The sequence below is a fragment of the Saimiri boliviensis genome, chromosome 9 (assembly GCF_048565385.1).
Source record: "Saimiri boliviensis isolate mSaiBol1 chromosome 9, mSaiBol1.pri, whole genome shotgun sequence".
Taxonomy (NCBI): domain Eukaryota; kingdom Metazoa; phylum Chordata; class Mammalia; order Primates; family Cebidae; genus Saimiri; species Saimiri boliviensis.
This window is the reverse complement of record NC_133457.1, coordinates 19,482,019-19,497,993: the sequence shown is the minus strand read 5'-3', so window position 1 is coordinate 19,497,993 and position 15,975 is coordinate 19,482,019. Positions and strand designations below refer to the sequence as shown.

At 39.5% G+C, this 15,975-nt stretch overlaps 1 protein-coding gene across 3 annotated transcripts in view; it reads right to left on the bottom strand.

The window, feature by feature from the left end:
- The window catches only part of KCNAB1 (potassium voltage-gated channel subfamily A regulatory beta subunit 1), a 352,698-nt gene that overhangs the window by 302,881 nt on the left and 33,842 nt on the right, over nucleotides 1-15,975 (bottom strand). The window lies entirely within an intron of this gene.

Here is a 15,975-nt window from a genome sequence, read left to right as displayed (position 1 = left end):
CTAAAACTAGAAATATCATTTGACCCAGCAATCCCATTACTAAGTATATATCCAAAGGATTATAAACTATTCTACTATAAAGACATGTGCACATGTATTGGGGCACTGTTCACAATAGCAAAGACTTGGAACCAACACAAATGCCCATCAATGATAGATGCAGAAAAAGATTTCAATAGAATTCAACATATTTTTATATTTTAAAACTTTCAAAAAACTAGGTATTGAAGAAACATAACACAAAATAATAAGAGCCATCTATAACAAACCCACAGCCAACATCATACTGACTGGGCAAAAGCTGGAAGCATACCCCTTGAAAGCCAGCATAAGACAAGAATGTCCTCTCTCACAACTCCTATTCAATATAGTATTGGAAGTCTTAGCCAGAGCAATCAGGCAAGAGAAAGGAAGCCCATCCAAAAAAGAAGAGAGGAAGTCAATATATCCCTATTTGCAGACAACATAATTCTATATCTAGAATACCACATAGTTTTAGCTCAAAAGCTCCTTAAACTGATAAATGATTTCAGCAAACACTTAGGATACAAAATTAATGTACAAAAATCACTAGCATTCCTTTATACCAACACTAAGCTGAGAGCCAAATCAGGAATGCAATCCCATTGACAATTGCCACAAACAGAATAAAATACCTAGGAATTCAGCTAACTAGCTAAGTAAAAGATCTCTACAATGAAAATTACAAAACACTGCTCAAAGAATTCAAAGATGACACAAACAAATGGAAAAACTTTCCAGGCTCGTGGATAGAAGGAATCCACATCATTGAAATAGTCACGCTGCCCAAAGAAAGTTAAAGTTTCAATGCTATTCCTATCAAACAACCAATGACATTATTCACAGAACTAGAAAAAAACTATTTTAAAATGAATATGGAATCAAAATGAGCCAAAATGGTCCAGATAATCCTAAGTAAAAAGAACAAAGCTGGAGCCACTATGCTTCCTATATTAGTTCATTCTCATACTGCTATGAAGAAATACCAGAGACTGGGTCTTTTACACGGACAGAGATTTAACTGACTGACAGGGAATCCTGGGGAGGCCTCCAGAACTTACAATCATGGTGGAAGGGGAGGCAAACACATCCTTCTTTACATGGTGGTATTAGGAGAAGTGTAGAGCAAAGGAGGGGAAAGCCCTTTATAAAACCATCAGATCTTGTGAGAACTCGCTCACTATCAGGAGAACAGCATGGAAGTAACTGCCCCCATGACTCAATTACTTCCCAACTGGGTCCCTCCTATGACGTGTGGGGGTTATAGGAACTACAATTGAAGATGAGATTTGGGTGGGGACACAGCCAAACCATATCACTACCCAACTTCAAACTATACTGCAGGGCTACAGTAACCAAAGCAGCATAGTGCTCGTACAAAAACAGACACAGATACCAATGGAACAGAATAGAAAACTCAGAAATAAGCCCACACACCTACCACCATCTGATCTTTGACGAAGCTGACAAAAACAAGCAATGGGTAAAGGACTCCTTTTTCAATAAATGATGCTGTGATAACTGGTTGGCCATATGCAGAAGACTGAAGCTGAACCCCTTCCTTACACCATATGCAAAAATCAACTCGAGCTGGATTAAAGACTTAAGTATAAAACCCAAACTATAAAAACCCTAAAAAATCACTTAAGCAATACCATTCTGGACATAGGAATTGGCAAAGAATTCATGATGAAGATGCCAAAATCAATTGCAACAAAAGCAAAAATTTACAAATGAGAACTAATTAGACTAAAGATCTACTGCACAGAAAAATAATCTATCAATAGAGTATTTGGACAGCCTACAGAATGGGAGAAAATATTTGCAAACTATGCATCTGACAAGGGTGTAATATCTAGCATCTATAAGGAACTTAAACAATTTATAAGCAAAAAAAAAAAAAAAAAAAAAAACAACTAAAAAGTGAGCAAAGAACATGAATAGACACTTTTCAAGAGAAGGCATACATGTGGCCAAGAAGCATATTAAAAAAAAAACCAACATCACTAATTATTCTTTACAAGTGTTTAAGGAACATTTAGCAAAATAGATTGTATTCTAAGCTATATTTTGTAAGTCTCAATAAACTTTTAAAAATTCAAATCTAATCCTCTTGGAATTAAATTAAAAGCTGCTAACAAGAAGATCTCTTCGAAAATACTCCAAGAGACAAGAATGTTAAGGCAATTTGAAACTACCCAAAATCATCAAAAGGTAAATAAAGCAAACTGAGGGGTAAAAATGCCACAAAAGCAAATGTCTTCAGTGGCTGGCAGCTCTTCATTTAGTGTTATATTTATGGGACAAAGAAGACATTTTTTTGAAAGTATTATCAGAGACATTGCCCTTAAACCACAATAAATGTAAGAAGCCAGGAACATTTTGTCAACTTCTAACTGAGCCCCTCTGTGACCTTTTCCCACTTACAAGAATTGCATTGTGTGTCTTTAAATTCGCTTCATAAAAAACATGGGGTTTGCATTCAGGCTTTACTGATAGAAATAGCCAGTTTGAAGAACAAAGATGATAGAGCATTTTTTAAAGTATGTGCAAGAAAGCATTCTTGTGTGTGAAGCCATTTTTGAGTGAAGCTCAAGTCCCAAGGCAAGAACAGTAATAATGTTCTGTAAAGTAAATTGGCCCTGGGATGGGAAGTTAGTTTATCTGCCAGCATTGCAGGACTGTGAAAGATCACAGAATCTAAGATACTGACATTGGAAAACCATAAACTCTTGTAAGGTTGCTGCATGGGCAAAGCAAACTCTTGCTTGACCAGCTGTTGCCCTGAGGCCTTTTCTGCATGTTCTACATGTTCTTGATCTGATGTTCAGAGGCTTCTCCTCTGTGATCTAACCAGTTGATATTTATTTCTACAAGTGAATCCATCTCTTCAAGTCTCTAGCAAGGACAAACATGCTCAAATTATGAGTTTCTGCCCCTGCACTTTAGACAAGTCGTGCCATTATATTACCACTCTATCTTGTATTTTTATTATTTAAAAATACGCAGTGGCTGATGCCTGTAATCCCAGCACTTTGGGAGGCCGGAGCGGGTGGATCACCTGAGGTCAGGCATTTGAGACCGGCCTGGTCAACTTGGTGAAACTCTGTCTCTAGTAAAAATACAAAAATTAGCCAGGCATAATGGTGGGCACCTGTAATCCCAGCTACTTGGGAGACTGAGGCAGGAGAATCCCTTGAATCCCAGGAGGCGAAGGTTGCAGTGAGCTGACATCACACCACTACACTCCCCAGCCTGGGTGACCAAGTGAGACACTGTCTCAAAAAAAAAAAAAAAAAAAAAAATCAGTAAAAGTGCTCTCCTATTGCTTAGACATCAACCTATTTGGCCCTCACAAGGTTCCGATGAAGTCAGCAGGGCCAGTGTTACTATTCTCATTTTGTAGATGAGGAACCAGGCTCAAGGAGGTTTAGTGATTTGCCCTCTGTCTCACAGTAAGCTACAAGACAGCTAACTGTTCAATAACTACCAGCTATTTACTTTATTTCTTCTTTATACTTTATAAGTGACTGACTATATTTAGAAATGGTCTACACTGATGCTTTTTTTTTCTACTTTTGACGTTTCTTATGTCTTTGAGCTGTCATGAGGAGTACATCGACTTGTATAAATGCAGGATGCAACTACATTTAGAGATAAGTTTTTTTATGTTTAACACAGAATAAGAAAAAAGTCACAATCTACTGGTCCTGTGGTAAGGAAGACACAGGTTGGCAACTGCTAATAGTTTGCAGCTCTACAAAGGTAAGAGGCCTGGGCACTGGAGGAGGAGGCGGAAGGAAAGCTAATTTCAAGTACTCTAGGAAAATGCCTAGAAAAACCAGCAAAAGTAATGCAGGGAAAGTGCACTGGTGAACTTCACAGAATTACTCAGGACTGAAGCTTTTCACTAATGAGTCAATATAACTCAGATACTAATTGAAATTGAACTTCTTTTGTACACTTGTACAAATTTTCTTAAACATTTTTTAAAGTATTAATTGTTTCCAACCATTGTGGAAGACAGTGTGGCGATTCCTCAAAGACCTAGAAATAGAAATTCCATTCGACCCAGCAATCCCATTACTGGGTATATATCCAAAGGATTATAAATCATTCTAACATAAAGACACATGCACACATATGTTCACTGTGGCACTGTTTACAATAGCAAAGACCTGGAACCAACCCAAATAGTCATCGATGATAGACTGGACAGGGAAAATGTGGCACATATACACCGTGGAATACTATGGAGCCATAAAAAAACGATGAGTTCCTGTCCTTTGTAGGGACATGGATGACTCTGGAAACCATCATTCTCAGCAAACTGACACAAGAACAGAAAATCAAACACTGCATGTTCTCACTCATAGGTGGGTGTTGAACAATGAGAACACATGGACACAGGGAAGGGAGCATCACACACTGGGGTCTGCTGGAGAGGACTAAGGGAGGGACAGCAGGGGGTAGGGAGTTGGGGAGGGATAACATGGGGAGAAATGCCAGATATAGGTGATGGAGGAATGGAGGGCAAACCACATTGCCATGTATGTACCTATGCAAAAATCCTGCATGTTCTTCACATGTACCCCAGAACCTAAAGTGCAATAAAATATATTTTTTTAAAAGTATTAATTGTTTTTGTAATTGCTTTTGGTTTCATATTTGGTCAAATGTTACCCCTGTCAAAAAGGCCCTTCAATTCAGCATGGGTATCAGAATCTGGAAGATATTTGATCGGTGATTTGTTTTGCTAAAAAGCCCATAACAGTGCCTCCCCCAACCCTACCCTGACCCAAAAAAGTGACCTTAGAACATGTTTGCTCTGCCCACTAAGGCTCCCATATTGCCTGCACATTTTGGAGACAGATGTTTCCTAACCTGTATCTGAAAAGTAAAAAGTATGTATCATTGTGAAATTTGAACTACTAATTACTAGAAACAATAAGCTTTTCTTTCCCTGAATTTCATGACCATATCCATTTAACCACACTGTCATATTAGGGTACACTAGAGATTTAAATGGTAGGAAAATGGAACAGGCAATGCAAAAGATTAGAAGTGACAAGAAGCGCTTGTGATTTATCAATACATGAGCATTATCCCCAGCACCCGTCTCCCAGCACCGCTTTAATAAAACACTGGGTTTGGCAATGTGATATAGCACACACCAGCCATAACAGCATTTTGCCTTTTGTGGCAGCACGGAGCTCCTCACCCACCATCCATTGTTTCTTCTGGCAATGCCAGTGGGTAGCTTCTTACACACTCTCTCTGTGGTATGAAGGAAGGCTTATGTCTCTGGGGTGGCTCCCTGGAGTAGGCAGGCAGCTCTCATCATGCAACAGGTTAGCTGAACTACACAGAGATTTAAATAGCTCTGGACTCCTTAGCCCTGTGATCCCATCAGCCAGGCTCCAGTGATTCTCCTCTTAACAAAAAGGGATTACAAGTGCACAGCTCCTAGTCAGAAACAAAAGCTGAGAAGGTGTCCAATGAAGGGAGTCATGGGACAAGAGGACCATTCAACATGGACAAAGTATCACCAGCGCTTTTAGAGAGCAGGAGAAGGGCATCCTCGAGCTTGTGGTTGGAGGAACCTGTCCTGAGTCAAGGTAAGTTCCAGATCCAAGGAGAGACCTTGTCAGCCAACTCTGGCAGCAGCTGCAAAGTACAGTCAGTCTCTAAGGCCCACCAGGACTCACCCTCCTCCAGTGTGCAAGGAGTTCTCTGAGGAAAAGTAGTCACAATTATCTGTCTGATATTCTCCCAAATTACTCAGAAAATAGCAAATTAAGTTCACTTGCAGGAAAACAGCTTTCTTCCAAGGCCTCAGGGTATAGCAGAGGAGAAAAATGCAAAATGATGATTACAACTGAGATACCATTAAAGTTTATTTTTACATTTTCAAACATACATTGTTAAATATATTTAAAAAGAAAGTTTCAAAATAGATGAAGCATATTATCCCACGATATAAATTTTTAATATATATTGAAATTGGTTGAAGCTTAGAAAAGTCTGAAAGAGTGTGCTACAAATGATTTAAAACCTATGACAGGATTATGAAGGACTTTGCTTTTCTAAATCGTTAAGTGTCTATACTGCTTGTATTTTTATTTACATGGGCATACACTTGTTTTGAAATCAGAAGAATCTATTTTTAAATAAAATATCAAGCCTTTGAAGAATATTTACCATGAATTTTTTTCTTGAACAAAGAACAATACATAGCATAATACTTGTTTCTAAATGTATGTACCTATTTATGGTAAATATACCAAAAGGAGGTTGACTAAAATTCTGAGAAATTAATTTCTGGGGGAATAAATTGCAGGCAATTTTTATTTTTTATTTTTCCACATCTTCCGAAAATGTGCACAGCTCACATTTTTGTGATGACATTTATAATCAGGGGAAAAAGCCTGCAATGAGATAAGCCATAAAACGTAAACTTACCAAGAGAAGCTGGGAAAAGACTTATCCAAGTAGATAATCTTGAGATGCCCAAAATATTAATAGAAATTCACCAAGGGAATGGGAAAACTCTCTCTGAGGGAACAGGGTGCAAAAGGACATGAAGATAAAAAAGAGAATGAATGGTATATTGCTCTGCCCACTAAGGGTCCCATATTGCCTGTACATTTTGGAAACAGATGTTTCTCCACATAGTTCAGCATGATAAGCTTGTGAAGTGCAAAGGAGTGAAACTGATGAGAAATCAAGCTATAAATTGAGGAACCAATGAAGGGGAATGTACAGTGTGCTAGCAAACCCAGACTTGAAGCTGTAAGCCAGGGAAGCTACTGAGGATTTTAAGTAGGGAAGTGACCTAATTTTATTGGCATTTGAAATCACTGGCTTCACCATGGGTGATGGAGTAAAATGAGGCAAAACTGAAATAAGAGAGATCAGGCTTTGCAATGGTTAAGGTAATAAGTCATGTAGATGAATCTGGATTCAAGAGATCATTAGGAAGCAGAGTCAATAGGACTTGATGACTTGCTAGATGCACAGAGGGCTGGGGTCAGAGCTGGCGATGAGTCCTGCAGGATGCCCCGGTTTCTGATCTGAGTGGTTGTGTACCTCATCATACCGTTTTCCAGAAAATAGTGATGGGGAGTTCGAGAAGCAGAATGGAATGAGGAGATAAAGAAATATTAATTTCTAATTTCATTTTAGACATGCTGAATAGAAGTGACTGGGAATCATCCAGACAGAAGTATCCAATTCACAGATATGTAAAAATGATATTATGGGGAGTCAGAAAAGACAAATGGACAAGAGACAAAGATTCCAGAGCTATGAGTTATAAGTGGTCATTCGCTTACCAAGAATGTGGGTGAATCAACTCATAGGGAGTGTATAAAGGGAAAAGAAAGCCAGCCAAGCATGAATCTCTGAGAAGTACCAAGGTGGAGGGTCAGTGATGAAAGATAACTCATTCAAAGATGGAGTCAAAGACACTGAGATATCCTGGCATGGTGGCTCATGCATATAATCCCAACACTTTGGGAGGCCAAGGCAAGAGGATGGCTTGAGCCCAGAAATTCTAAACCAGCCTGGGCAACATAGGGAAAACATGTCACTACAAAAAATAAAAAATTAGCTGGGAGTGGTTGCTTGTGCACACCTCTGGTCCCAGCTACTTGAGAGGCTGAGGTGGGAGGATCACTTGAGCCAAGGAGGTAGATGCTATAGTGAGCTCTGATCACACCATTGCACTCCAGCCTGGGCGACACAGTGAGACCCCATCTCCAGAAAGAAAAACAAAAAAGAGAGAGAGATACTGAGAAGGGTCAGAAAAGCAGTGCCCTAAAAGTCAAGAGAGGAGTAAAAAAGGGAGGGAGGGTTCAAAGAACAAGAGCCAGGTCTGAAACTGCTCCCTTAGCTATTAGTAAAAGCACACATCACCTTGTAGAGGGCAATGTGCCTAGAGGGATGGAGTCTGAAAGCTAGGGTGCAAGAGGTAAGAGGCTGAACAGAAATGAGAAGGCAGAAGTAGGTAGGACGGGTCTAGGAAGAAGGCAGGCAGCAGCTAGTGGTAGAAAAGTACAAAAGAGGGAGTTTAGTTTCGTTTTGTTTGTAAAAAGGGAGCACTTGCACAGGATTGTGTTCTGAGAGGGCAGTAACAGAAGACAGGAACAAAGAATAAAGAAGACAATGGAGGCTGCCAGGTCTGGAGAGATGTGGTCCACAGCACAAACTGAGAGGGATACATTGGCTTTGAACAGGAAGGAAACCACTCATGCTACAGAGGTGGAAAGGAGTAGGACAGGAATGAATACAGATAATTCTGTGGATTAAAAAGCTACCTTTTAGGCTGAGCAGGGCTCACACCTATAATCCCAGCACTTTGGGAGGCCAAGATGGGTGGATCACCTAAGGTCAGGAGTTCAAGACTAACCTGACCAACATGGAGAAACTCCGTCTCTACCAAAAACACAAAAATTGACTGGGTGTGGTGGCGCATGCCAGTAATTCCAAGCTACTCGGGAGGATGAGGCAGGAGAATCGCTTGAACCCAGGAAGCGGGGCTGTGGTGAGCCAAGATCGTGCCATTGCACTCCAGCCTGGGCAACAAGAGTGAGACTCCATCACAAAAAAAAAAAAAAAAAAAAAAAAAAGCTAAATTTTAAAGGCAATACTGAAAGATGGGCTCTAATTTCTTCCCACGGGGAAAAAGAAAGGCAAATTCATCAGATAGGAATCATGGAGTTGGGCAAAATAAGGGACCTTGAAAAGAGAGATAAAACACTGAAGCAGCAAGTGAAACGCAACTGAAGGCTCCAAGGAAAAGACCATCGGCTTGCATTGAGCCCCCCAGCAAGGCTGCTCATTGGTGACTTGAGGCCAATTGATTGGCAAAATGAGGTTTTTCTGCACTGTGCTCAGTAGCTGCTCCTGTGTAGATGCAGAAAAGAGGATACTTAGATTTCCCAAACTTGGGATTTGCAAGGCCAAAGGAAGGAAAGGAAGGAAATAGGGAAGGTATCTGTCCAGAGGTTGTAAGGATAGCCTATATGTGCTCAGTTATAGAGAAGTTCAGAACACACTGACCCAGAAAGATGCCACTATGGCATATTGACAATTTTGAATTAAAGGTACTTGAAAAACAGCAGGTGCAAGATCACTATTCCTCTTCTTAAAAATAGGAGATGAAATTCCCATGTGAAAGTTGTCTTCTCCATACCAGGAAAAAAAAAAATACTTGATACTATCATCAAGGATGAGAAGTTGAGGCCAAAGGAAATCTGTACAAACCTTGTTAGACTAACTCTGATCTTCCCAGTTACTTCTCTACCCAATTAACTGCCCTAGCCCAAGCCTCTTAGCCTTGCCACATTCTCACAATTTGCTAATCTTTCTCCAGTTCAATATATAAGCATTCAACTCAAGCTGGGTCTTTAGGCCTTCATTTCCTTATGAAAGCTTCCATGCCACATAAATGTGACACTAAATACATTTGTATGTTTTTCTCCTGTCTGATATCAACTTAATTCTCAGGCTAAGCAGAAAAACTCTAAGAGGGTAGAGGTAAAATTGTGCCTAGCTGGCTAGGAGAGAAAGTGAAGCCCAGAAAATTGTTGATAATTGGTGAGGAGGAAAGGTGGCTGTGGAAAGAGTAGGGATATGGGCATAGGCCTGTTAGTAGAAAAGCTAGCTGTGAGTGGAAGAAAGGATATCAGAGCCTGGAACCTGAGAATACGCTCAGCCCTGAGGACTGGAGGTCACATGAGCTGGGGAAGAGCTTTGCCAAAGTGGGTGGGGTGTCAATGAAGATTCTCTTTGGTAGAACAGGGAGCCTGGAGATGCTACAAACTGATCCAAGCCAGGCCTGGCAGAAGCAGAATCAAAGTGGCAGAAAACGGAATGGAAGGTGGTTGCAGAACAGAGGCAGGAGAATGAAAACAGAAGAAATAACCATCTTTCACCCACTTCTAATTTAAGTCATCTCTCTGTATTGTGTAAGTTTTGGAATGTCTTGGATCCTATGGGGGACAAAAAAAATGGTATGTATATAGATAAATACATCACAACTTGTATAATAATAGTAATAGTATAATAATAACTAACACATGTATAGCATTTACTAAATATCACAATTTGCTCTATGGTTCTTACATCTACTAACTTATTTAGAGCTCACAACAATCCTAGGAGGTAGGTATAGTTATTATCTCCATTTTACAGATGAGGGGACTGAGGGTCACCAAAATTAAATAACTTGTTGAAGGTCACATATTTTGTAAGTGGTGGCCAAACCCAGGCAGTCTGAGTCAATAGCACTTTACAGAGCATTTATACTTACACTTTTTCTCATGTCATTCTCGTAATGACCCTGGGAGGCCCACATGGCATGTATAATTATGCTCATTACCACTACACATAAGGAAACTGAGTCCAAGAGGTGAAGTGATTGCCTGAATTCACACAGTCAGGGAATAGCAGAGTCGGGAACCTAGGTTCTGTATTACAAATCCCTGCAACTGGGGAGATATGAGTAAGAGAAACTGGTATCTGAGGCTGCTATGGGCAAACAGCAGGGCACAAAGCCAGGCTGGCCTTTAGGTGAGCCCCTAGGGCAGCTGAGCACACGTTCAGCCAAGTCAACTTCAATGTTCGGGGGTTTTCTGGCAGTACACAAACCATGCACTGCCAGTTTTATATGGTTAGTGTAGGATTTCTGGAGCATCCCCATTCTTTCAGGCAGTCACAGATCCTCCAGTGAATGTGACAATCCCAACAGGGATCCTGGGTCTGGGTCCTAATAGTACCACTGTACGCAATTCCATGGCCTCAATGACTTTGCCTCCATTTTCATTCTTTGGAACCCTGTCCCTTGAGACTGATCTCTCACCCCTTCTCAAAGCCCTCACATCCCTCAGTTTGGCTGTGCACCCTCCTGATTCTCCTACCTCGTGTTTCCTTGTCTCCTTCCCAGGGTTCTCTATGCCCCAAGTCCGTCCCTTATCGTGGGCATTCCTCAAGGCCTTATTTCTTTCCACTCTGTATACTCTTCCCAGATTGTCTTCTCTCTCTCCATGATGCCTAACATTTATCTATTTTTGAAGTACTCTTTAAATCAATTACTGTATGGTAAAAAAAAAATATATTAAAGGTTGGAACTAAAATTCTTCTTAAGAATACAACTGTTCTACTTTAGGAAGATACCTTATTGGGACATTTGGGTAGAAAAGATAAGAACTTCCCAAAAAAATCTGGAAAGAGGAGTACAATATAAAGAGGACTAAATTGATTTTAAGAAAATGGAAGAAATTTGGAAAATAATGGAGGAGGAGAAGTGTCCCCCAGAGGAGAAGTAGAGATGAGTGGCATGAACTTAGGCTGAGCTGGCAGAAATAGCTGAGGGATTCTTTAAGAAGGATACCCCTAGGCCAATGTTAGGTAATTTGCACATCTGCAATGTAAAGCCCCACAATCTTTCCTGAATTTTAATCAATTCTAGTATTAGCCAAGGACTTTCATGAGCCTTTTTCTGATCTCTTCTTTTCAAAATAAGCAAAATTCTGATCCAATATCTAGATAAGGGAGACACAAAATAGGAGCAGGGCCTGTGAGGTTTTAGAGGATTCACAAATTAATTAGGAGTGAGGCTCCTAAATTCTTAGATAACTTGTGGAAGGTATTATTAGGCTTATCATGAGTGAGGGAATAGGGTTTTAAAATCCATCTTATATAGGGACTTAAGAAACATAGATACCTCACACTAATATAATTATAAAATTACTGAAGTAGCTCATATCAAACATTTTGAATAATACTAAAAAGTAAAAAGAATGAATACAAATAAACTGTAGTCCGCCTCCCAAATACAACTCGTTTAACATTTTCGTGAATAACTCTCCGATTTCTTTCCTGGCAAAATTTTTCATATAACTTAATAACCTTTTATATACTCCAGTGTCACTCCCATATTTTAGACCCATCTTTTTAAATTTCTGTCTATTGAACATCAAGCTTGGCATGTCCTAAATTGAGTGCAACATCTTTACTCCCAAAGAGAACTCCCCCTACCTCCACCTCACTGCCTTTCCTCTTTCAGGTAATGACAAAACCATCCACGGACTCATTAAGGCTTAAAGTCTTCTTTAACTTCTTTCATTTCTCCCAACACACAGCCAACTAGTCACCAGGTTCATTGAGGTAAGCCTCCATGGAGTCATTCAAATATGAGCTGTCCCTCTGATTCACTGTTTTCATATGCCTACTACCATTACTGGCCTGTTCATTCACACTCTCATCTCTTCATGACTGGACTCCTGGGTAAGCCTCCTAGAAGGCATCTTTGCCTTCTCTCTCTATTCTTTCCAACCAGTCCAACACATCATTGTTTGACTGACAGTCCCCAAGGAGAGCTTTATCAAATCACTCCACTGTGAGAGAATTTCAAATCACTCTAGTGCCCACCAGTGTAAGCATCAACTCCTCACTCTGCCATTCAGGACTCTCCTGAATGCCATCATTTTCTCCATCATGTTGGGTTACTTAATTTCTCCCCCAAACGCATTTTATACTGCTCCTTTCTAACCCCTGTCTCATGTTGTTTCCTCAGTCTAGACTTCCCCTCTCGTGATAGTATACTCATCTGTCAGGGACTTAACTTTGTTCCTCTCAAAACTCATACGTTGAAGGCCTCAGACCTCAGGCCTTCAACGTATGAGTTTTGACAGGAACAAAATTAAGTATGTTGGAATGTGACTGTATTTGGAAATAAGGCTGGGACTTTTAAGAGGTAATTAAGTTAAAATGAGACCTTTATGGTAGACTTTAATCTAAGATGACTGGTGTCCTTTGAAGAAGAGAAGATTACAAGACAGACACACAGAGTAAGGGATGGCCATGTGCAGACACAACCAGAAGGCAGCTATTTGTGAGCCAAGGAGAGAGGCCTCCGGAGAAACCTGCTCATACCTTGATCTCAGTCTTCCATCATCCAGGACTGTAAGAAAATAAATTTCTCTTCCTTAGTCACCTCATCTGTGTTACTTTGCTGTGGCAACCCAAACAAACTAATGTACCATCTTCAAGGCCAATCTCTGTTTCCACCTTCTTCATGTGACATTTCTGTTCTCCCTCCCTGGGACCTGTATGGCACTCTGGTATTGCTTATTTGCCTATCTGCTCTCTGGGATGAGGCATGAATCCTGCCTCATTCTTCAGAACAGACCATGTTTTACTCAACTCTGTAGTCATCATTGCACCTAACTCAGAGCCTTGTAAGCAGTAGGTGTTCAACAATCGGTTACTGGATTGTCTTAAAGGAAATTTTATTGCATAATAATTCACTTAAATATTACTGTAAAAAAGTAGAAGATGGATCATTGTAAGCAGTAATAAACATGTCTTTTTTTTTTTTTTTTTTTTTTTTTTTTTTTTTTTTTTGGTACTCTCCAGGTACCAGGCATTTTCCGCTGATACTCAATATCCAAGAAAATAAAGTTGTTAGGCAAACCAAAATAAATGTCTAATCTTTTAAAAGTTTAAATAGGTAAGTACTTCCCTTTTTACATTGTAACATGCTTTAAATCCACAACTAGTCAGTATGGCACAATGAAACAAGCATTGGTTTATGAGTCAGACTAATCTGGTTCCATGCTTGGCTCCACCATTTGCTAGCTTTATAACCATTATCAGATTATTTCACCTCCCCAAGTCTGCTTCCTTATCTGTAAAATGGAAATGTCCATAACTACTTTATAGGATTGACATGAGGACTGAATTAGAAACAAGATTAGAAAACCTCGATTGGAATCCCAGCTTTCGGCCATTTATCAACTGAGTGACCTGACAGTTTATTTAATCCCTCCAAGCCTTCATTTCCTCAACTATAGAATGAGGATGATGATGGCAGTAATAGTACCAAGCTAATAAGCCTGCTGTGAGAATCACTTGGGTGTCTGAAATGTTCAATATATATCAAGTGATACAATGTCAGCCCTAAAGTGACTAATACAGAGTCTACCACATAGATAATATACAATAAATCATACTTATTATTACTTGCACTAGGATGATTTACATTAAAAACATAACTATGGTCATGAATAAAAAGTAGTTTTTTCTTATACTCAGTCAATTATAAATGTTCTAAAGGAGAAGTCCAGTATTTGAAGCAATTTAATCTTTTCCCGAGTGAAAATAGTTTTGGGCTAGAGCACTGACAGAGCAATATGTAGTCTTATCACTTTCAGTCCATTCTATCATTGCCTTTGGTGCCTGGGGTTACCCCTCATTGCACACAGCCAGAACTCTACTTTATAGAGTCATTTCATGCAATGGTAGGCAAGAAGATAAAGCTGTTAGTGAAGCTAGCTCAGCTCCATGACAGGTGCCTTCTGTGGGGGTCCAAAATGGGCTGCTTCCCTAGCCCAAAACACATATATGTGGCTGGGTCCTTCCACGTGAAATAACAAGAGCAGTCAGCTAGAATAACACCAGTGGGGGTCCAAACCAGGGAATAGTAAAGAATACTTTTTAAATTGTTTTTAAGTTTACAAAATTTTATATCTCCCCTTCTGGAATGGGAAGGAAAGGTATAAATGGACTATAATTTTTTTCAAAAGTACTATTTACATATATATATTGTATTAGCATAGAACTGTAAACCGTCTTCTTAAATCTTCACTATTTTGAAAATTCAACTGTGTCAAGCACATAATAAAAACTTAGTAAATTTTCCTTGAATTTCAGTTCATCAATAAATTCACATCTATTTCAATGACTTCAGGAAAAATAAAATTTTATACGATATTATATTGGTGATACTCAAAGAATCACCAGAGTGGAGAAGCAGATGCTCATTGTAATTAGTTAAAAAATAATACATTTTGAGAAAGAAATTTATTAAGTAAAAAAAAAATTGTTCTGTACCTACCATATGCCAAGTAGGTTCTCAAAAATAAAGATGAATTAAATTCTCTATCCTTTCAAGGTTGAATAGACAAATCCTCCTCCAATCCAACGGACTCTCAGTGAAAAGAGAATTAATTCTAGAAGGGCTGTGTCTCCTCTCTGCCATTTTCTCTCATGAAACAATGGACAACAGTGAGAAGAAAGGTGAAGTCAGGCTTCTGGGCATCTCTGTCATGCTACATCTTCTCTTTTCCCAACTAACAATAGAAAGAGTATCTTCTCAACTTTGTGGGGTTTTCTGGAACAAAACCTCAGAATCAAAGACTGCTCCAACCAGAGGTCATCATAGTGGTCTCCTTGTCTGACAGTTCTCAACCTCAGTTGGGGCATATTGACTCGCCTGGGAAGACTTTTCAAAACAGCATTCTCCTGTCTCCCAAACTGGATATGTCCTAAATGAGTGTGAGGGGCAATATATTCCTGCAGTTTGATACCTGGTTGAAAATCACAGTTAGAGCCTATACTTTTTCCTTTTACAGGCGAGAAAGTAGGTTCACAAGAACATAGAAAGCTTGCCTAATATCACAGTGAAAACTTGAATCCAGTTCTCCTTACTTCAAATACCAAACTATCTTTAACCCTGTGATTCCAAGATAAGCTCTAGGGAGTTTGGTGACCCTTACTAAAATTGCATGTAAAATTTGAATATGTATGCATATGTACATTTAAATAGGAAGAAGATCCATGGCTTTTGACCAATTTTCAAAAAAATTAAAACCATAAGTTCAAATTTGCACTAGCTATTTCCCAGGCAATTTTAGGAAATGTCTGGGTATAGTGAGCAGGACTGGCTGTGTGTGACTGAGGGTTAGAACCACACACAATGTGATTGGAGAGATGTGGTATGAGCCCCATTCTATAAGAAGCCCCCCAGTTTCCTCCCAAGCTTTTGCCTGAAATTGCTTAGTGGGTTAATGGATTTTGTGCTATTCAAACGCGGATGTCCCTGGAGAAACAACATAAGTCACTGTTAAACACAATAAAGTTGGAGTCATCATATCGCTTCCAAAGAGC